Genomic DNA, 22,305 nt, shown 5'->3' with positions numbered 1-22,305 from the left:
GGAGAAGTAGTGACGGCTAGGGACGGCATAGCGAGGTGCCGCAGTTGCCATCAGGTCCAGGAAGGCGGGAGTTTCAACAAGCCGGAACGCCAACATCTCCTGGGCCAGCAGTTTAGCGATGTTGGCGTTCAAGGCTTGCGCGTGTGGGTGGTTAGCAGTGTATTTCTGCCGCCGCTCCAATGTCTGAGAGATGGTGGGTTGTTGTAAAGAAACGCCTGATGGTGCCTTTGATGGTGCAGGAGAAGGAGATAAGACAGGACCAGGGGAGGATGAGGTAGAAGTCAACAAAGTGGCGGAGGCAGATGAAGTGGTGTCCTGGCTCGTCCTCTGGAGTGCATCGCCAGCACAGTCAGCAGTGGCAGTGGCAGAGGCAGAGGCAGTGGCAGAGGCAGTGGCAGTGGCGTGAACGGCAGGCGGCCTTTGTCCTGCCGTTGCTGCCTACCACTGATTCCAGTGCTTGGATTCCAAATGACGGCACATTGAAGTGGTGGACAGGTTGCTCTTCTCAGAGCCCCTAATCAATTTCGAGAGGCAAATTGTGCAGACAACACTATATCTGTCCTCGGCGCATTCCTTGAAAAAACTCCACACCTTTGAGAAACGTGCCGTCGAGGTGGGAGTTTTTCGGGGCTGGGTACGAACTGGAACATCTTGGGAGATTCCGGGTGTGGCCTGGCTTCGCCTAAGCTGCTGACCTCTGCCTCTGCCTCTAGCTACCCTTTTTGGTGCTGCACTTGCCTCAACATCCACACTACTTTCCCCGCTTGACATCCCCCCTGTCCAGGTCGGGTCAGTGTCCTCATCATCCACCACTTCCTCTTCCAACTCCTGTCTCATCTCCTCCTCCCGCACAATGCGCCGGTCAACTGGATGCCCTGACGGCAACTGCGTCACATCATCGTCGATGAGGGTGGGTTGCTAGTCATCCACCACCAAATCGAACGGAGATGGAGGAGACTCTAGTGTTTGAGCATCTGGACACAGATGCTCCTCTGTTAGGTTCGTGGAATCGTGACGTGGAGAGGCAGGTTGAGGGACAATGAAAGGAGCGGAGAACAGCTCTGGGGAGCAGGGACAGTTTGGGTTATTGTTCTGTAAAGCTTCGGAATTTTGGGAGGAAGGAAGACAAGACTGTTGGGTAATAGGAGGAGAGGAGGCAGAGTCTGACTGGCTGCTGGACAATGTGCTGTAAGCGTTCTCTGACAGCCATTGCAAGACCTCTTCCTGGTTCTCGGGCCTACTAAGGTTTGTACCCTGCAGTTTAGTTAATGTGGCAAGCAACCCTGGCACTGTGGAGTGGCGCAATGCTTGCTGCCCCACAGGAGTAGGCACGGGACGCCCTGTGGCTTCACTGCTACCTTGCTCCCCAGAACCATTCCCCCGACCTCGCCCACGGCCTCGTCCACGTCCCTTTCTGGGAGCCTTGCGCATTTTGAATTCCTAGTTAGAAATTGGCACTGTATACCAGTAGTAAAAATTGTGGGTGCACGTAACCCCAATATATTCTTTGAATTACCAGTCAGAAACTGGCACTATATGGCAGTAGCAAGAAATGAGGGTATTTGTATTCCCAATATATTCTTTGAATTCCCAGTCAGACAATGGCACTGTATACCAGTAGTAAAAATTGTGGGTGCACGTAACCCCAATATATTCTTTGAATTACCAGTCAGAAACTGGCACTATATGGCAGTAGCAAGAAATGAGGGTATTTATAACCCCAATATATTCTTTGAATTCCCAGTCAGACAATGGCACTGTATACCAGTAGTAAAAATTGTGGGTGCACGTAACCCCAATATATTCTTTGAATTCCCAGTCAGACACTGGCACTATATGGCAGTAGCAAGAAATGAGGGTATTTGTATTCCCAATATATTCTTTGAATTCCCAGTCAGACAATGGCACTGTATACCAGTAGTAAAAATTGTGGGTGCACGTAACCCCAATATATTCTTTGAATTCCCAGTCAGACACTGGCACTATATGGCAGTAGCAAGAAATGAGGGTATTTGTATTCCCAATATATTCTTTGAATTCCCAGTCAGACAATGGCACTGTATACCAGTAGTAAAAATTGTGGGTGCACGTAACCACAATATATTCTTTGAATTACCAGTCAGAAACTGGCACTATATGGCAGTAGCAAGAAATGAGGGTATTTGTATTCCCAATATATTCTTTGAATTCCCAGTCAGACAATGGCACTGTATACCAGTAGTAAAAATTGTGGGTGCACGTAACCCCAATATATTCTTTGAATTACCAGTCAGAAACTGGCACTATATGGCAGTAGCAAGAAATGAGGGTATTTGTATTCCCAATATATTCTTTGAATTCCCAGTCAGACAATGGCACTGTATACCAGTAGTAAAAATTGTGGGTGCACGTAACCCCAATATATTCTTTGAATTACCAGTCAGAAACTGGCACTATATGGCAGTAGCAAGAAATGAGGGTATTTGTATTCCCAATATATTCTTTGAATTCCCAGTCAGACAATGGCACTGTATACCAGTAGTAAAAATTGTGGGTGCACGTAACCCCAATATATTCTTTGAATTCCCAGTCAGACACTGGCACTATATGGCAGTAGCAAGAAATGAGGGTATTTGTATTCCCAATATATTCTTTGAATTCCCAGTCAGACAATGGCACTGTATACCAGTAGTAAAAATTGTGGGTGCACGTAACCACAATATATTCTTTGAATTACCAGTCAAAAACTGGCACTATATGGCAGTAGCAAGAAATGAGGGTATTTATAACCCCAATATATTCTTTGAATTCCCAGTCAGACAATGGCACTGTATACCAGTAGTAAAAATTGTGGGTGCACGTAACCCCAATATATTCTTTGAATTCCCAGTCAGACACTGGCACTATATGGCAGTAGCAAGAAATGAGGGTATTTGTATTCCCAATATATTCTTTGAATTCCCAGTCAGACAATGGCACTGTATACCAGTAGTAAAAATTGTGGGTGCACGTAACCCCAATATATTCTTTGAATTACCAGTCAGAAACTGGCACTATATGGCAGTAGCAAGAAATGAGGGTATTTGTATTCCCAATATATTCTTTGAATTCCCAGTCAGACAATGGCACTGTATACCAGTAGTAAAAATTGTGGGTGCACGTAACCCCAATATATTCTTTGAATTACCAGTCAGAAACTGGCACTATATGGCAGTAGCAAGAAATGAGGGTATTTGTATTCCCAATATATTCTTTGAATTCCCAGTCAGACAATGGCACTGTATACCAGTAGTAAAAATTGTGGGTGCACGTAACCCCAATATATTCTTTGAATTCCCAGTCAGACACTGGCACTATATGGCAGTAGCAAGAAATGAGGGTATTTGTATTCCCAATATATTCTTTGAATTCCCAGTCAGACAATGGCACTGTATACCAGTAGTAAAAATTGTGGGTGCACGTAACCACAATATATTCTTTGAATTACCAGTCAGAAACTGGCACTATATGGCAGTAGCAAGAAATGAGGGTATTTATAACCCCAATATATTCTTTGAATTCCCAGTCAGACAATGGCACTGTATACCAGTAGTAAAAATTGTGGGTGTATATAGCCCCAATTCTATTGCTAGGGGACTTGCAGGGTATTTCTGGGGTGAAGGTGGGGGGGCACACCGTTGGAACGGGTATCGGGGTATATATCGGGTATACGGGAATACACTGACAGTGTATTCCATTCAGGATCCTGGGAAAGCTGGGTTGCGGCGATTGAGCCCGTCAGTGCCACGTTACACTGACAAGCTTCTCCCTGGAATTTAGCTCTTATAAGAACTGTTGGTTGTCTTCTCCTTCCTATCCTAGCCTGTCCCTGCCTACCCAGAATCTAAGCCCTAGCTAGCTGGACGGAAACCTCCGTCCTCGGTGAATTGCAAGCTCAGAATGACGCGAACCTGGGCGGCGCTGTTCTTTTAAATTAGAGGTCACATGTTTTCGGCAGCCAATGGGTTTTGCCTACTTTTCTCAACGTCACCGGTGTCGTAGTTCCTGTCCCACCTACCCTGCGCTGTTATTGGAGCAAAAAAGGCGCCAGGGAAGGTGGGAGGGGAATCGAGTAATGGCGCACTTTACCACGCGGTGTTCGATTCGATTCGAACATGCCGAACAGCCTAATATCCGATCGAACATGAGTTCGATAGAACACTGTTCGCTCATCTCTAATTATTAGGGGTGCCCAAACTTTTTCATAGGACTGTATATATATATATCTAGTCTGGACTCCTGTTGGTGGGATGCAGATGTCATTTGGCATAAATTACTCTGTAATTATGGTACATTACAATGACTGACAAATCCAACATGACAAATGAACTTTTCACCAGATATATGCCTTAAACTGCCTCTTGTCTCACTGGTTTCATGTGAAAAATGGCAATGACAATTGGCAGAAATTGGTCTTAATTGTCCATATTGGCCATCAAAACTTTCTAGTCAGTTAAAAGAGGGCCTGTTACACCTACAATACATGTGTTACTTTTATAAATGCCTTTAAGCTAAGGCCCCACATAGCAGGACGCAGCAAAAAAGTACTGTGGGAAAATTGTCTGCAGGAGAACCACAAAGCTTTTCACAGAAAGTCCGCAGAGGTTTCTGTTTCAATTATACCTATGGGGGTATTATGCCCCATAGGGGCCCCTGAAATCAGTATTATGCCACATAGTGGCCCCTGTACACAGTATTATGCCCCATAGTGGCCCCTGTACACAGTATTATAACCCATAGTGGCCCCTGTACACACTATTATGCCCCATTGTGGACCACCCATGAACAATTATTATATTCAGACCCCAGAGTATAATAATGGAGACCCAGTGAAGGATAAAAACATATAAAAACACTGTTACTTACCTCTCCTAGGCTCCAGCGCACTCTCTACTGATGTTGGCCATCTTCAATGAAGGAAGAGACGTCACTTGAGCTGGGCTTGCGTCACGATGCACAAGAACTTGAAGCCTTGTAAGTAACATTGTTTTTTATGTTCTCTCACCTCCCCTGGGCCTCTGATCATTAAATCATTTATCTGAAAAGACACCCCCCCCCCCCCCCCGAGTATAATGATAGTGTTTGTGGAGTTCGTGGGCCCACGACCTCACTTACCAATCCCAGCTCGTGCTCATAGCGGCCTCTGCAGAAGGAGAAGCGCAGGCAGCCGTGAGTAAGTAAATAGGGCCCATTACCTGCTGGAATTACACCAGCAAGTAGCGTATTATTAAAAAAAAAAAATCCACAGCGGTGGTGGCTGCTGCTGGGCCCCCTAATGTCCTGGGCCCTGTGGCAGCCGCTACTGCTGCTAGTTACACCCCTGCCTGGGAGAACATGCTGCACCCCACCTTTCACCAGCTGCTGTGAAACTACAACACTCAGCATCCTCCATTCACATATGTGGGAGTTTTGAAGACAGCAGAGTAAGTATGCATGATGGGAGTTGTAGTTCCTTAGCAACTGGAATTCTGAAGTTTGCTGATCCCTGCTACAGTTTGCTTATATTGCATTTCTGTACACAGATGCAGTTGTAAAAACCCTATCCACTTATACATTCTGTAAGTGTACTATAAGTTCTCATGTACTATAATCCCAACACATCTAGACACACCTAACTGGTGAGTACAAGTCAGTGAATTGCTGTTATGGATTTCCATAGCTGATATATTCATAACTCAGATTTACATACTCAAGTATGGGTTTTACGGAGACTTTTGTTGGCATTTTTCTAGTGTTTAGTAAACAAGTTTTGCCTTTAAAAGAAACAAAAAAAACCCCATTCTTTTTACAAAAAGAAAAACATTTTTCAAATGCATTTACAAAATACCAGAAAAACACACACAAAATGCCCTTTGAAAACTTTGCTTTAATATATGTTACTATGTAGATCAGTATAGCTAGAATTACATCTGTATACTATTGGGTGACAGGAACAGAAAGAGGTAAGAAGCTGCATTAGCGGAGTCAGAGAAGAGCTCACTAGTTGTTGAAGTTTAGCTCGCAATGCGTTTTGGGTAGTGTTGGTAGGCGACCATTTGTGTCCTCACCAAAGTAATTGACAGAAGTAGCAGGTTATCATGTCTACTGGACAAAATCTATCTATATAATATGCATGACTAGGGAGAATAGATCTTGTGGACCCAGAGGGGCACATCAAGCTTAAAACTGCACAATGAAGCACTGACTGGGCAGTAAAATAAAATTAGTGAGGTTTAGAAACAGCAGGACGTGTATGTGCAATGAAAATGGTTTGTCTTCTGTGGCTTCATTTTATCTGACATAATCACTCATATGTATGCAAGGCATCCCTGGAGCAGTGAAGTAATGCAGTAATAATCAGCAAGGCAATAAGTAGGGAAGATGACAGAGGATCAAATAAGGTTAACAGATGACTCTGGGTCACGAGGGAATGCTTGTTCATTTTAATCTGCCATCTGCAACCCGGATTTTCTTTAAAAAAAAAAAAAGGATAGAAAAGGGAAATAGCCATCTGAGAACACAAGTGAACACAATGCGTAAATCTTATCTCAAAGGACTTGTCTGGCCATTTACTTTTACAAGTGTATTAAGCGACTGGAGCCAGGGTGCAGTGCAAAAACTATGTGTACTTGTATCTATAACTCAGAATCAGTGGACGCCTTCATTTTGGTTTCTTTAACTATAGCACCATCAGTTGATAAATGAATAAGGTAGTCCTATTGCTTAAGCTAAGATGTCTTGTGTCATCCCTTCTACCTGTAGAAGCAAGGTCCTCACTCCTATTGTGCTAATTCATTTAATAGTCTCTAATGCCTTATTTTGTCTGTATTTTAAACCTATGACTTGTAAAGTGCTGCGGAATATGTTGGTGTAATATACAAAATGTATTATTATTATTATTATTATTATTATTATTATTATTATTATTATTATTATTATCACATTCCACTGACCCCCAACGGGGTTCCATTATGTTTGATAGCATATTTGACAGAAGTATTACCGCAGACTGCACTATTCTCAAGAATAACAATGAATCTGACATGTCCCCATAAATGCTAGTGTGAATAGGACTTACAATTGTACACATGGGGCAATGACATGGTTATTTTGAGGAATGAAACAATTCCTGGTATTGGAAGAGGAAGTCGATGTCATCTTACAAAGTGTCTTTTCAATAATCAATATTACATTGTCAATACTCAGGGAAGTCATTTCAAATCAATATAATGTAGGATTTATCACTTTCAAAGCTTAGTGGCTCAATCTTATCACAAGCTCTAGGCAATGTATGCATTGTCTGCTCATCCTGTAAATGATAATTATTGAACTGAGTTGGATTTTGCTCATGGATCAATATATTAAATGGAATCATAGACCCCCATTCACCCAAGGGAGGCTAAAAAAAAGCGCCTCAGTTCAGATGATATTTGTCTGAGTTTTCTGAGGTTTCCTTTTTTACCTAGATTATAAATATGTACACCAAGTGGTATAGTTTTTTTTTTAAAAAAAAAATATCTTTGGGCATGGAGACACGTCATTCTGAGCTTTCCCAACATATATATGTATTAAACTGACACATTAAATATATTAGAACCCTTAGAAGACTATGCTCACGTTCATGCAGCAGTTAGGGAACCTTAACTGCTTGATATCAATAATATATAGAATAGATAACTGTACCTTGATTTATTCCATTGTAGTGAAACGATAGTTCTACTTTTGAACACCATTTCACAGTTGACGTCATAAACATCATGTATATGAAATGTAATTAACTGCATTAATATTTCACTTGCTTTTTGATTTCTAAGGGGACGTTCACACTACGTTGGTGACCGTCAGTAGAGATGAGCGAACACTGTTCGGATCAGCCGATCCGAACAGCACGCTCCCATAGAAATGAATGGAAGCACCTGGCACGCAGACTTTGCCGGCGGCCGGCCGCTTAACCCCCCACGTGCCGGCCGCTTCCATTCATTTCTATGGGAGCGTGCTGTGAGCGTGCTGTTCGTCAACCCACCCAACCTGCGTAGGAAAGAACAATGGTGCAAAATTGTCCCTCTTGTGTCTGACAGCAACTGTTGACCTTGGGCTAGATGAGTTCAGATCATGTAACCCAGACTCCAGTTCCTGGGTGCCACCTGGCAGCGATTCTCTTGTCAGCAGAGAATTATGGAGGACCACACAGGCTTTCACCGCATCATCAACAGCTTGTGGGTTCAACTGGATCGCAGTATTGAAAATATGCCATTTTGAAGTGAGGATTCCAAACACACAATCCACAAGTTGCCTGGGTCTTGTCAGTCTGTAATTGTAGTTTTTTTCTGGTAGTTGAGTCCACAATTGGAGTATGGTTTAGAAGGTTTCCACACATCTGAAAGGCCTCATCACCAATAACCACAAATGGCATAGAAGTAAAGAAGTGCATCAACGGTGGAAATAGTCATTATGCAGGTATTCATAGAATTTCTCCAGATTTTAGCGCAGTTCTCCATAAAACTGAAATAGACTCCCCTTGTCATGCAGTCTTATGTTATGGGATGTAGCCAGAAGTATTGCCTTTGCCTTCGTCTATGCCGAGCACTTCATCCGCAGCCTGATCATCTCAAGATCTGGAGGAATTATTTTGAAAAAGGACAGCAGCAGCTCAAGTAAAACTGGAACACTGAAACAATACCCTCCTCTCCAAAGCTGGCTCTAGACTGAATTGTCAGCTCTTCTTCCTGCATATATATTCTGTCTATCTGTTATAACAGTTTATAACAACCAAATAAGAAAAAAAAAAAAAAAAAAGGATTGAAACATAATGGACAAAAACAGACAATTACAAAAAAAAATGGACTTAACTGATGGTTTTGTGTCCATTTTTATGTATTTTTAAGAGATCTGTTTAAAAAGGTATTCCCATGTACATAATCATATCTATACATGTAGATAATTAAAAGTTAAACAGTTTTGCAAATATAAGTAATTAAAAATTCTGCAAAGTTTTAAAGATTTTCTCTAACTTTCTTAGCGGTGACAGTCTGTTGTCCTGATCGGTTGCCAATGGTTACGACCACTAATGCAGAAACGTTCTATGATCCAGGACTTGTCAGGAACCCAGCAATAATTTTCTTATTGTAGTTGGGTTATCATTAGAGATGAGCGAACAGTAAAATGTTCGAGGTTCGATATTCGTTTCAAGTAGCCCCTCAATATTCGACTACTCGTATCGAATATCGAACCCTATTATAGTCTATGGGGGGAAAATGCTCGTTTCAGGGGTAGGCAACATTCGATCAAATTATACTTACCAAGTCCACGAGTGAGGGTCGGGCTGGATCCTCCGGGAAGTCTTCTCTGTGCAGCGTCTCCGCGGCATCTTCTGGCTCTGAATTCACTCTGACAGGCATCGGGCCTGGGCAGAGCCGACTGCGCATGTCCGCATTACAAGCGCACATGCGCAGTCGGCTCTGCCCAGTCCCGATGCCTGGCAGAGTGAATTCAGAGCCGGAAGATATCCCGGCCACAATAAGGAAATCATGGCTGAATTTCTGACCTTTGAAAGTTCCTGCATTCATGGTGGTATCCACTGGGAACCGATCAACACAACAGACTGTGACCACAAGATATTTAGAGAAAATATTTAAAACTCTGCAAAATGTTTAATTACTGATATTTACAAAAATGTTTAACTTTTAATTGTCTACAAATTTAAAAATAATTATGTTCGTGGGAATACCTCTTTAAGGGATCTGAAAAAACAGATACCTAAGTATTAGAGATGAGCGAGTAGTATTCGATCGAATACCTTGCTCCCATAGGAATGCGTGTAAGCGGCTGAACACCAAGGGGTAAGTGCATCAAATATTCACTACACATAACCCCTTGGTGTTCGGCCACGTACATGCATTCCTATGGGAGCGAGGTATTTGATCGAATACTACTCCCTCATCTCTACTAAGCATCCATTAACATCCGTTAATGTTTGTTTTGTCTGCTATTGTTTTATTCATTTTTTTCATTTTTTTTTAACAGACACTTTCATAATGGAATCAAGACAGTAGTGTGAACTCCTCCTAATCCATCCACATCCACATCCACATTGACATATACTGTAGTGTGCACAACAATTTTCCTAATATTGACAATTTGCACAAAGCTTGCTCTTGATTCAGATAAGAGGTAAAGAATATCTTTCTCATTAATATGTAATGTAATTCAGTATGTAATCAATTTATTATAGACTATATACTATACTGTTTATGTACAATAAAAATTAGTGATTAAAGGTTATAACTTAGTTTATAGTGAAAGTACTTAAAGGGAGTCATCTAATCATCAAATTCCATTCCATACCATTTGTATCCTGTTGAAGGGGTGATTAGTGACATATTGTCAAATAGTCAATATACATTTTTTGTCACAAAGCTCCCCTCCCCCCCACGGATCGGAGCACCCATATTCTGCTGTAGTTTCCACCCACGACTGTGATATTGATTATCTCTGCAGTAAGATTGCATATATAACACAAACAAGGTATTTTCACTGTGTCACTTATCATCCATACAGCAGTATACAAGTGGTTTAGGGTAGATTACATTGAGTAAATTCCTTTAAAATATTTAAGCATTTAGGTCATCTATAAGTGCTGAAACCTCTATAAGAAGAAGGCAATAGTTGCAACCTCTTCAACAGAGGGAGTCCCACCAAGCCTAAAGATCACACAATATGATGCTCTAAGAAAGTGCTAAGACCCCACAAACCTCATAATGAGTACCACAGGGATTAGAGGTTTACACTTACGTGACTTATCCTTTAAAGAGCTGAGAGCAGCTTTTATACAAGACACAGTTTCTTCTATACACAGAGAAAAATGTAAGTATTATGTAAGGCAGACTAATTCTTCTGAAACCATATCATTAAAGGTAGTCTAAGAATCAGTGAATCTGTTTGATCTGGTTTATACTTTCAGAAAGTCCAACAAAAAACATGCCACTTTTCAGGATAGTTGTGAGTACATATGAATTTCACATTTTTTTTTGTAGATTGTGAGCCCCACATAGAGCTCACAATGTACATTTTTCCCTATCAGTATGTCTTTTTTTGGAATATGGGATGGAAATACATGCAAACACGGGGAGAACATACAAACTCCTTGCAGATGGTTTTTTGCCCATGGCGGGATTTGAACACCAGGACTCCAGCGCTGCAAGGCTGCAGTGCTAACCACTGAGCCACCGTGTGGCCCCCGAATTTCACATTTTTTGTCAGTAAGTGTTCTTGTGTTTCTTAAATCCTCCATGGACTGGATTTTCCATTCTGAACATACTATATACAGTATGCTTCAAGTTTATCTTAACTGCTGAGTTTAAGATGTAGCATTGATGCCTGTACAATGACTTCCAGCATTGCTGTGTTGTTATGAAGAAGGGAACAGAATGACATATAATGTGTGTCAAATGAGAAATTAAGCCTGAGCAGAATGTAGACAGGCCCAAACAGTATATGATAGAAACAACACAAGTGAAAAATACCAATAGAGTTACCAATCAAACTCCTATAGTCCATGAGCGGGATAGAAGCACACAGATAAAACTTATACTAGGTGCACCCACTAGTACTAGCCTCCTGCAAATATAATCTGTGTACATTTGAAATGTTGGCCTCCACCTCACTTTCACCAGGCCACTGTCACAATGATATTCTGGCATTTGTTTCACAAAGGGATAGTTCTTGGAGGCTATTAAGAAGTTTTTTAAGTTAGCAGCCCAGCATACTGACCGTGTGGGGCAACACTGCAGAACCTACACTTGCTGCTACACTTTGTATAGTGAGAGAGGAGCACGACTCTTCCTCGCTGCCTCAGTACCGGTGATTTGTTTGATTATGATCCTAGAGATGTGAATACCCCTATAAAGTGTACCTCCAGTTATATCCAACTTTTCATATAAGAATAATGAATGTGAACATGAGAAACTTTGAAATATCTTAATATCTTATTAAGGAAATCTTTTTCCTATGTAACATGTTTGGTATCCTTCCTCCTCCTTATTAGCCTATTTGTTTACATACTATCAATAGCGGTATCCTGCACTCTCACACAGTTCTATGGAGATGGGAAGAAGATGTTAACATTCACATGAACACTGTAAATTGCCATTTTTTTAACGGCCACATTACTTTCAATGTCATTGACTGTCAAAATAAATGTCATGCTCTATTTTTGTCCATTTCACTGACCCCTCTATACACTGCAATGTATGAAGAATCCATGAAAATGGCCGCCCCTTGGATACACTACAGTTGTGTGCTTGTAGGCTTAATTGATTTAATACCTTATTCTGTGTACTGGTAGCCTCTAGATCTCTAACTAGCAGTATTAAGAGAGCGCCTCCTCAATCACAGGATAGCATAGTAGTAGTAGCAGCAGCTATCTTTGTGTTTTTCCAGTAGCCCCATCTACCCCTCCATTCTCCATAAACTAATATTTAGGCCCCTTGCACTCCACCGTGTGCTAGTTCAGTGTTTTGTCCAGGTTTTTCCAGTTTAGCACACTGGCCCATTAATTTTTGTCGGTCCATGCACCTGACCATGTATTACACAGATTCGTATGCCAGCTCACAGTTTGGACAGGTCCTTTTCCTGAGTGAATAAATGGAGATGACATTCGTGTGCCGTCCGTGCACCGACTGTACCTTTCAATCATGGTCGGCAGCCCGCACACGGTAGTGTGCAAGTGGCTTTAAAAAGTAATTCAGCTTGATAAATGCAGAAGACAACATATTTGTTAAATAAGATATATTACAAAGTAGCTTATTATCACCCATACTAATCATTTCTGAAAAGTTATTTTATAATTGGCGCTACGCTTTAAGGAAGAATTTGCATGTGTAGCTATTTATATAACTGACTTTATGTTGTCTTTATATATGTTCCATATAAGCTCTGACTTAACATTGCTACAGTATATAACATTTTCAATTTTCCTTTTCCTTTTTCTTTCATTTGGTACATAAATATGCGCATGTTTTATCTTAGTGTTTACTGTTCTGGAGCTACATTATAGGGAAGCTCATCCCATATGTTTCACCTTCTCGCTGTCATATAATGCAAGTGCACACCATTAGATTTATAGTCCAAATTCATACCATCCGAAAATACCACTGAACCTTATGTGAACCAGGTTGCAGCTTTCTAAAAGTAATAATTTATTTCAGTTTTATTTCCTTTACTGTTAGTCTAGTAAACCTACAACGATCATGAGGGCAACCCAAGTCCTTGCTCCCATAAATCTATAGCAAGGTTAGGAAACAAGGTTAATATATTTTAGGTACCGAAGTAAATTGATGATATTCAGAGATGCAACGGCACAAAGGCCAGATACAGAGGCAGCAGATGTTATGAATACAACATACATCACGTAGTAGTGGAAATTGGAAAAAAAGGTCAGTGCTGCTTGTGGAATATTTTGTGATGGTGAATGTTGTTATTATTATTAATTATTATTATTATTATTATTATTATTATTATTATTATTATTATGTTATAACTGATACCGCCTAACCTGCTGCTATAATAATAGTCCAAGTATTATTTGGAACTTTAGAAATAAAACTTATTGTTTAAAATACAACTCAAATTATGAACTGTAGGGCACATTTATCACTGTTTATGGCGTAAAATATCTGGGTTTGTGACTTTTAGGCTATGGCCTAAGGCTAAGGCAGGAATTTTTTGTACACAGCTGAGGCCCAGGAATAGCTGCCAGAGTGGGAAAATAATCCAACTCCAGCGGATTAACCCCTCAGATGCCATGGGCAAGATACTATAGCAACCGGGTCTCCGCTGTACGGGGAGGCCCGATGCTAATGCCCGCAATCAGAATGCACTCTGATTCCAGGCATTAAAACTTAACCCCCCTCCTGTCCAGAAAGTGTAAAAACACTCCCCAAGGCCAGTCCCCCCCGGCCCCATACCTTTAAAGTTGCAGGCCGGCTCCTGTGCGGCGAGGTCGCAGGAGCCGATCTATTCCGGTGACAGACTACTGAAGGCTCACAGGCCTGTCATAGCAATATTACTATCAATAGTATATTATAGCTATACAGTGTTGGCCAAAAGTATTGGCAACCCTGCAATTCTGTCAGATAATACTCATTTTCTTCCAGAAAATGATTGCAATCACAAATTCTTTGGTATTATTATCTTCATTTAATTTGTTTTCAATGGAAAACCACAAAAAGAATTGTCAAAAAGCCAAATTGGATATAATTCCACACCAAACATAAAAAAGGGGATGGACAAAAGTATTGGCACTGTCTGAAAAATCATGTGATGCTTCTCTAATTTGTATAATTAACAGCACCTGTTACTTACCTGAGGCACCTAACAGGTGGTGGCAATAACTAAATCACACTTGCAGCCAGTTGAAATGGATTAAAGTTGACTCAACCTCTGTCCTGTGTCCTTGTGTGTACCACATTGAGCATGAAGAAAAGAAAAAAGACCAAAGAACTGTCTGAGGACTTGAGAAGCAAAATTGTGAGGAAGCATGAGCAATCTCAAGGCTACAAGTCCATCTCCAAAGACCTGAATGTTCTTGTGTCTACCGTGCGCAGTGTCATCAAGAAGTTTAAAGCCCATGGCACTGTGGCTAACCTTCCTAGATGTGGACGGAAAAGAAGAATTGACGAGAGATATCAACCCAAGATTGTGCGGATGGTAGATAAAGAACCTCGACTAACATCCAAACAAGTTCAAGCTGCCCTGCAGTCCGAGGGTACAACAGTGTAAAACCGTACTATCCGACGGCATCTGAATGAAAAGGGACTGTATGGTAGGATACCCAGGAAAACCCCACTTCTTACCCAGAGACATAAAAATGCCAGGCTGGAGTTTGCCAAAACTTACCTGAGAAAGCCCAAAACGTTTTGGAAGAATGTTCTCTGGTCAGATGAGACAAAAGTAGAGCTTTTTGGGAAAAGGCATCAACATAGAGTTTACAGGAAAAAAAAGAGGCCTTCAAAGAAAAGAACACGGTCCCTACAGTCAAACATGGCGGAGGTTCCCTGATGTTTTGAGGCTGCTTTGCTGCCTCTGGCACTGGACTGCTTGAGCGTGTGCATGACATTATGAAGTCTGAAGACTACCAACAAATTTTGCAGCATAATGTAGGGCCCAGTGTGAGAAAGCTGGGTCTCCCTCAGAGGTCGTGGGTCCTCCAGCAGGACAATGACCCAAAACAAACTTCAAAAAGCACTAGAAAATGGTTTGAGAGAAAGCACTGGAGACTTCTAAGGCCGGGTTCACACGGAGTTACGTGCCGCGAGATTTGGCACGTAGACGCCGCGTGACCCTTTGCGTGCCGTACACACTCCCATTCATTTCAATGGGAGCGGGGAGCGTATGCGCCACGCTAGTTTGCGGCCGTGCATTTATTCACGGCCGCAAACTAGCGCGGCGCATACGCTCCCCGCTCCCATTGAAATGAATGGGAGCGTGTACGGCACGCAAAGGGTCACGCGGCGTCTACGTGCCAAATCTCGCGGGACGTAACTCTGTGTGAACCCGGCCTAAAGTGGCCAGCAATGAGTCCAGACCTGAATCCCATAGAACACCTGTGGAGAGATGTCTTGATGGCAGTTTGGAGAAGGCCCCCTTCAAATCTCAGGGACCTGGAGCAGTTTGCCAAAGAAGAATGGTCTAAAATTCCAGCAGAGCATTGTAAGAAACTCATTGATTGTTACCGGAAGCGGTTGTTCGCAGTTATTTTGTCTAAACGTTGTGCTACCAAGTATTAGACTGAGGGTGCCAATACTTTTGTCCAGCCCATTTTTGGAGTTTTGTGTAAAATGATCAATGATTTGACTTTTTTTTTTCATTCTCTTTTGTGATTTTTCATTGCAAGCAAAATAAATGAAGATATTAATACCAAAGAGTTTGTGCTTCCAATCATTTTCTGGAAGAAACTGAGTAATATCTGACAGAATTGCAGGGGTGCCAATACTTTTGGCCAACACTGTACTACTTGTATTATCATATATATATATATATATATATATATATATATATATATATATATATATAATTATCATAGCAATACTACTTGTATTGCCATCTATGGGGATGTGCAATCAAATGATTGTAGGTTCAAGCCCCCTAGGTGGGGGCTAATAAAAAAAAGTTTTTTAAAAAATAAGAAAAATTTCTAAGTCACCTCCTTTCCCTAGAATACATATAAAAGTAGAAAACTACTGTGATACATACACATATTGGTTACCCCTATGTCTGAAAATGCCTGGTCTACTTATAAAATATTTTTCCTGTACAGTGAACGTCAAAATCAAAAGTGCCAAAAATCAAAAAGGTGATCTAAGCAATAGACATCCCCAAAATAGTATATATATTGTAACTCTGCCCCTGCCAGATTGCCCGTGCAAAAAAAACATGCGGAGAGGCCGCATACGGACACCAGCGGTTTGCTTTACAACTTTACAACCCATTCAAATAAATGCATTGTAAAGCAGACCACTGGCAAGCCGCTGCCTGTCCAGTTTCTCCAGGGTTTAGGATGGAAATCCCAGGGCGGACAGCAGTGTTAGTGTGAGCCCTCCTTTACATAAAAGATGGTTCAGGACTAGAGATGAGCGAATAGTATTCGAAACTATAGTTTCGAATACCTCTCTCCATAGGAATGAATGGAAGCGGCCGACGCTTAACCCCTTGGTGTTCGGCCGCTTCCATTCATTCCAATGGGAGCGAGGTATTCGAAACTATAGTTTCGAATACTATTTGCTCATCTCTATTCGGGACTGAAAAAAAAAACATTAAACAGTATATCAATGGGTAAGTATGCATTAAAAAGAGGTACCCCACAGAAGAGGTAGTCTTATACGGTGAGTACCGTATTTTTCGGACTATAAGACGCACTTTTTTTCCCCAAAATTTCGGAGGAAAATGATGGTGCGTCTTATAGTCTGAATGTGGGTGGAGGAGTGGGTTTGCAGCATGGCCGCGCTACTGCCACCGCTAGTTTTCTTCAGCGGCAGTAGCGCGGCCCCGGCAGCTAAGACAGTCCCCGGCATCTGCTGTAATAGACCGGCGGATGCCGGGGAGTGTCTTAGCTGCCGGGGCCTGCAGTATTGTCACACTCCTGCCGCTGAAGAAAACCAGCGGTGGCAGTAGCGCGGCAATCTGCAGGCCCCGGCAGCTAAGACACTCCCCGGCATCCGCCGGTCTATTACAGCAGATGCCGGGGACTGTCTTAGCTGCCGGGGCCGCGCTACTGCCGCTGAAGAAAACTAGCGGTGACAGTAGCGCGGCCATGCTGCAAATCCACTCCTCCTCCACAGGTCCCGGCAGTCAGTTAGCCCCGGGGCCGGTCCCCACCGGCCCCATACCTTTAGTGATGCAGGCCGGCTCCTGCATGGCGAGGCCGCAGGAGCCGACCTGTTCCGATGACAGCCGGGAGCTAATGAAGGCTCTGAGGCCTGTCATAGATATATATTACTATCGCGGCTGGTCTATGACCCTCCGCGATAGTATTGTATAGAATCTCCCATAGACGGCAATACACTTGTATTGCCGTCTATGGGACTTGCAATCAAATGATTGCAGGTTCAAGCCCCCTAGGCGGGGGATATTAAAATAGTAAAAAAAAAAAAAAAAAACACTTAAAAAAAATATAATAAAAAATAAAATAAATAAAAGTCCACCTCCTTTCCCTAGAATACATATAAAAGTATAACATTACTGTGAAACATATACATTAGGTATCCCTGTGTCTGAGAATGCCCGGTCTACTAATATTTTTATGTACAGTGAATGTCAAAATCAAAAGTGCTAAACTGCCGGGTTTTTCTCTCTGTTTTGCCTCTGAATTAAATAAAAGGTGATCTAAGCAATAAACATTTCCCAAAATGGTATATCTAAAAAGTACACCTGGCCCCACAAAAAAAACGCCCTATACATCCCCGTACAGCTGCAGGGTCACCTGTCAATGTGGCCTTGCAGCTGTTCCAAAACTACAACTCCCATATATTAAATATTTTACCATTTTTTGCCTGAAAATTTTTTTTCCCTATTTTTCTCCTCTAAAACCTAGTCCAGTCCAGTGCGTCCAGTGCGTCTTATAGTCCGAAAAATACGGTATATCCCAAACTCTATATTTTAACTCAAAAAGTTGGGGGTTGTCTTATACTCCCGGTCGTCTTATACGCCGGAAAATACGGTATATTCCACTGAAGGATTTTGGAAAATAATTAAAAATAAATGTTTTATTCGAAATTTGTTGTCTTTGTGGTTTATTATTGTTTTTCTCAATGTATGATGCACAGTCATGTGTTATTATTCTGTAAAGTGGGTTACAGGACAGCAAGCTCCACGATGAAGCACATGATAGCTGTTAGTGTTAATATCCCTTTAAAATAAGTCAGGCTGGTGAATTAAGCAATACACAAATGATCCAGACCTAGATAGCTCCCACACTGTGCATGAACGCCTGAAAATTCTTGGCACAGAGAGGCTGTCTGAATATGTTTAGCAAAGCATACTGCACTGTGCATTGAATGGTATATTTTTTATTTTTGCCTTCAGCAGCAAACAAGTGACACAAGTGACTGAATGCTGTACCTTAGAAATAGTTGCTGAGAAGCCAAATTAAATGACTGTAAGATAATTAGTGTAAAATCCCAGGTGTTGCGGGAATAACACCAAGCATAATTGTAAAGTGCAAGAGTAGCAGTAATTGCCGAGCACAAAATCCCCTCAACAAAGAAAACTATTTAAAGCATGAATGAGTTATACCTAGTGGCACAACAAGGCACAAAGACCCGCATTACTTTCCCATTTCCAAGATCTCAGAAGTGATAGACTCATTTCGATTAAATGTCTTCATACTTTGTGAATGCAGAGTAAGAGCAATCATTCATGGGGTCTATGGTTTCTTCCAAACCCTCCATGTGTACGGTATAACATATCTGTGATCATCAGAGTTGATTAATTATATATATGGAGTTTACAATGATGAGCTTATAATTACTCTCAGGGCCAGTTCACACGGAGTTTATGGGCGCGCATTCTAGCATGTATACACATGTCAGAATGAGAGCGCTAAAACCAGATCCCATTTATTTCAATGGGTCGTTACGGGCGTACCATACTCTTTTCCACTCCTCCCTGGAATTAAATTGCAGGACACACACTGTCTGTGTGCAGACTCCCTCCCTGTGTTGTCATACCTCCAAACTTTCAAAGGAAAGAAAGTGGAATAGTATGTGCGGTGCGCCAGTGGCGTAACTACCGCCATAGCAGCAGAGGCAGCTGCCACAGGGCCCGGGACATTAGGGGCCCGGTGACAGCCGCTATCGCTGCTATCATTATACTCGGGGGTCTTTTTGGACCCCCGAGTATAATGATTGGCGGAGTGAGAGAGGTAAGAAACATAAAAAACACTGTTACTTACCTCTCCACAATCAGACTTTGCAGACTTTGGCCTAGTTGTCTGACGTCTCATGACCTGGCCTGCTTCCAGGGTCAAGTGATGTCTGACGTAATTGAAGATCGACTACTTCGGAGGCCGACAGCGTAGGAGACGGGAGATAGGTGAGTAACAGAGCTTTTATTAATGTTTTTCTCTCCCTGGGTCTCTGATTATTATGCTCTGGGGTCTGAAAAGACCCCAGAGTACAATAATTGTTTATGGGTGTCCACAGTGAGACATAATACTGTGTGCAGGGGCCACTATGGGGGATAATACTGTGTGCAGGGGTCACTATGGGGGATAATACTGTGTGCAGGGGCCACTATTGGGGATAATAATTTGTGCAGGGGCCACTATGGGGTACAATACTGTGTGCAGGGGCCACTATGGGACATAATACTGTGTGTAGGGGCCACTATGGGGGATAATACTGTGTGACGGGGCCACTATGGGGGATAATACTGTGTGTAGGGGCCACTATGGGGGATAATACTGTGTGCAGGGGCCACTATTGGGGATAATACTGTGTGCAGGGGCCACTATTAGGGATAATACTGTGTGGAGGGGCCACTATGGGGGATAATACTGTGTGTAGGGGCCACTATGGGGGATAATACTGTGTGAAGGGGCCACTATGGGGCATAATAGAGCACGCAGGAATGCGTAGGAGGGGGTCGGTCGAGGTCTTTGGTGTTGATCGGGGGCATGTCAAAAGTTCACCATGGGGCCCTGCCATTCCTAGTTACGCCACTGCGGTGCGCCATGAGCGCTGTGGCAAATTTAGCTGCACCTAACTCTATGTTGACTCCACCCACTCTGATCCATTTTTATATGTGCCCCCACACAGTAAAATGCTCCTACAGTCACCCATTATATGCCCCCATATTATAATGCTCCTCTAAACGGGGAAACTAGAGGGGAGGGCTACTGGAGGGGAACATTAAACTGGGGGTGACTAGAGGGGACATTAAAATGGAGGCAACTAGAGGGGGATATTAAACCATGTTTGTAACTGGATGGTGATATGAAACTGGGGGGTAAGTAGAGGCAGACATGTTTCCCTCCAGCTACCCCAACAGTTTAATGTCCCTCCCAGTTGCTCCCAGTTTAATGTACCCTTACACCTTGCCCCCAGTTTAATGTCATGCTCTATCTGCCCATTCATCTGCCCGCAGTTTAATGCCCCTTCCATCTGCCCCAAGTTTAATGTCCCCCTTTGTGTGCCCCCAGTTTAACGTCCCCCCTCCATCTGCCCCAGTTTAATGTCCCCCTTTATCTGTCATCAATTTAATTCCCCTTTCATCTTCCACCAATTTAATGTCTCCCTCTATCTGCCCCTTGTCTAATCTCCCCTCCTTCATCTGCCCCAGTTTAATCTTCTCTTTTCATCTGCCTCCATTTTAATGTCCCCTTTTTATCTGCCCCAGTTTAATGTTCCCTTTTCATCTGCCCCCAGTTTAATGTCCCTCCCTCCATCTGCCCCCAGTTTAATGTAGACGCAGATGATTTGAATCCGGGAAACAACTCACATGAAACAGGACCCACAATCCAGGACTGTCCCGCCGAATCCAAGCAGGTTGGAAGATATAGTGTCGTATTAATTGTTTTCATCAGTCAATATAGCACCATATATCTGACCAGTTAATAAATCACTCCCACATGTTAGGTCTGTATGAGTGGCTCCAAGCAGCAAGGATATCACGTGTTGCTGTGCAGTTTCATTTGCGGGCTGAGCTGCACACTTGGAGGAGTAGTCAGAGTGTAAATGAAACGTCACAGCTGTGGTCTATGATCTGAAAATAAAGCATATAAACAATGCCAAATTTAAACAGTATATCTATTAGCAAGTGTTTTGTATTGATGCATCCTCTTATTTGGCCCATATTTAAAAAAAAAAACTGGATAACCCCTTTAACTGCTCAGTTCATAACAATGAAGGGATATGTGTGTTACATGACTGGACACTATTTGGTGGTTTATCTATTTTAGTGTAACTCTGAAATACTTCTGTAGGGAAATACTATCTAAAAAATGTTCTCCATATCTGTCAACACCTTTTTAATTTTGTACAATACATAATTCCACATTGTTTGCATACTTCACTAATATGAGAAAACGTACATTTTATGCAAGCTTATTTCTTTAGTTCACAATATTTATGTAGGTTGACTATATGTAGATTTATATATAGGTTTACATTTATATAGCTTGCCTAGAGTTTTCTACGGATGTATACTGTATGTATGAATTAAGGATAACTTTCATTGAATATGTGCCCTGTTCTTTGCATTGACGCTGGGTTCACACCAGCGTTTGGTCTCCGTACTCAGGTTTCTGTCTTCTGCCGACAGAAGACGGAAACCTGTCAGACAGTGTCTGGCCATGAGCACTGGTGAGCGTTTTATGCTCTCCACGGCTAAACCGTTTTTTTTAAACCGGACTCAAAGTCCTGCATGTCCGAATTTGTGTCCGATGAAAAAAAAAAACGGTTTCGCTGCGGAGAGCATAACACGCTCGCGGGCCCAATTTCGGGCAGGAAACGGAAACTTGAAAGCGGAGACCCTGGGCGCAGATGTGAATGAGCCCTTACACAGTCATTGCATTTGGAATACAAACACATTGAAATATGAGCCAAAGAGCATCTCCAGGAATATAGGGCACATTGAAGACTTCTAGCTATGACCTCTATAGCGCAGTAACTTCAGAATCTGTTTCCTGCAGCTATGGCTTTTAATAGGGCTGGACAATTATGGCATTAATCAAAATCCCAATTACTGAGGCATTTTACTTAAGTATGGTTAATGGAGATTGTTTAGGTGATACCTCTTTTAAATCAAACCCCT

The sequence above is a fragment of the Leptodactylus fuscus genome, chromosome 2 (genome assembly GCF_031893055.1).
Source record: "Leptodactylus fuscus isolate aLepFus1 chromosome 2, aLepFus1.hap2, whole genome shotgun sequence".
In the NCBI taxonomy this organism is placed as follows: domain Eukaryota; kingdom Metazoa; phylum Chordata; class Amphibia; order Anura; family Leptodactylidae; genus Leptodactylus; species Leptodactylus fuscus.
The sequence above is the reverse complement of the archived record's forward strand: the minus strand, read 5'-3'. Positions refer to the sequence as shown.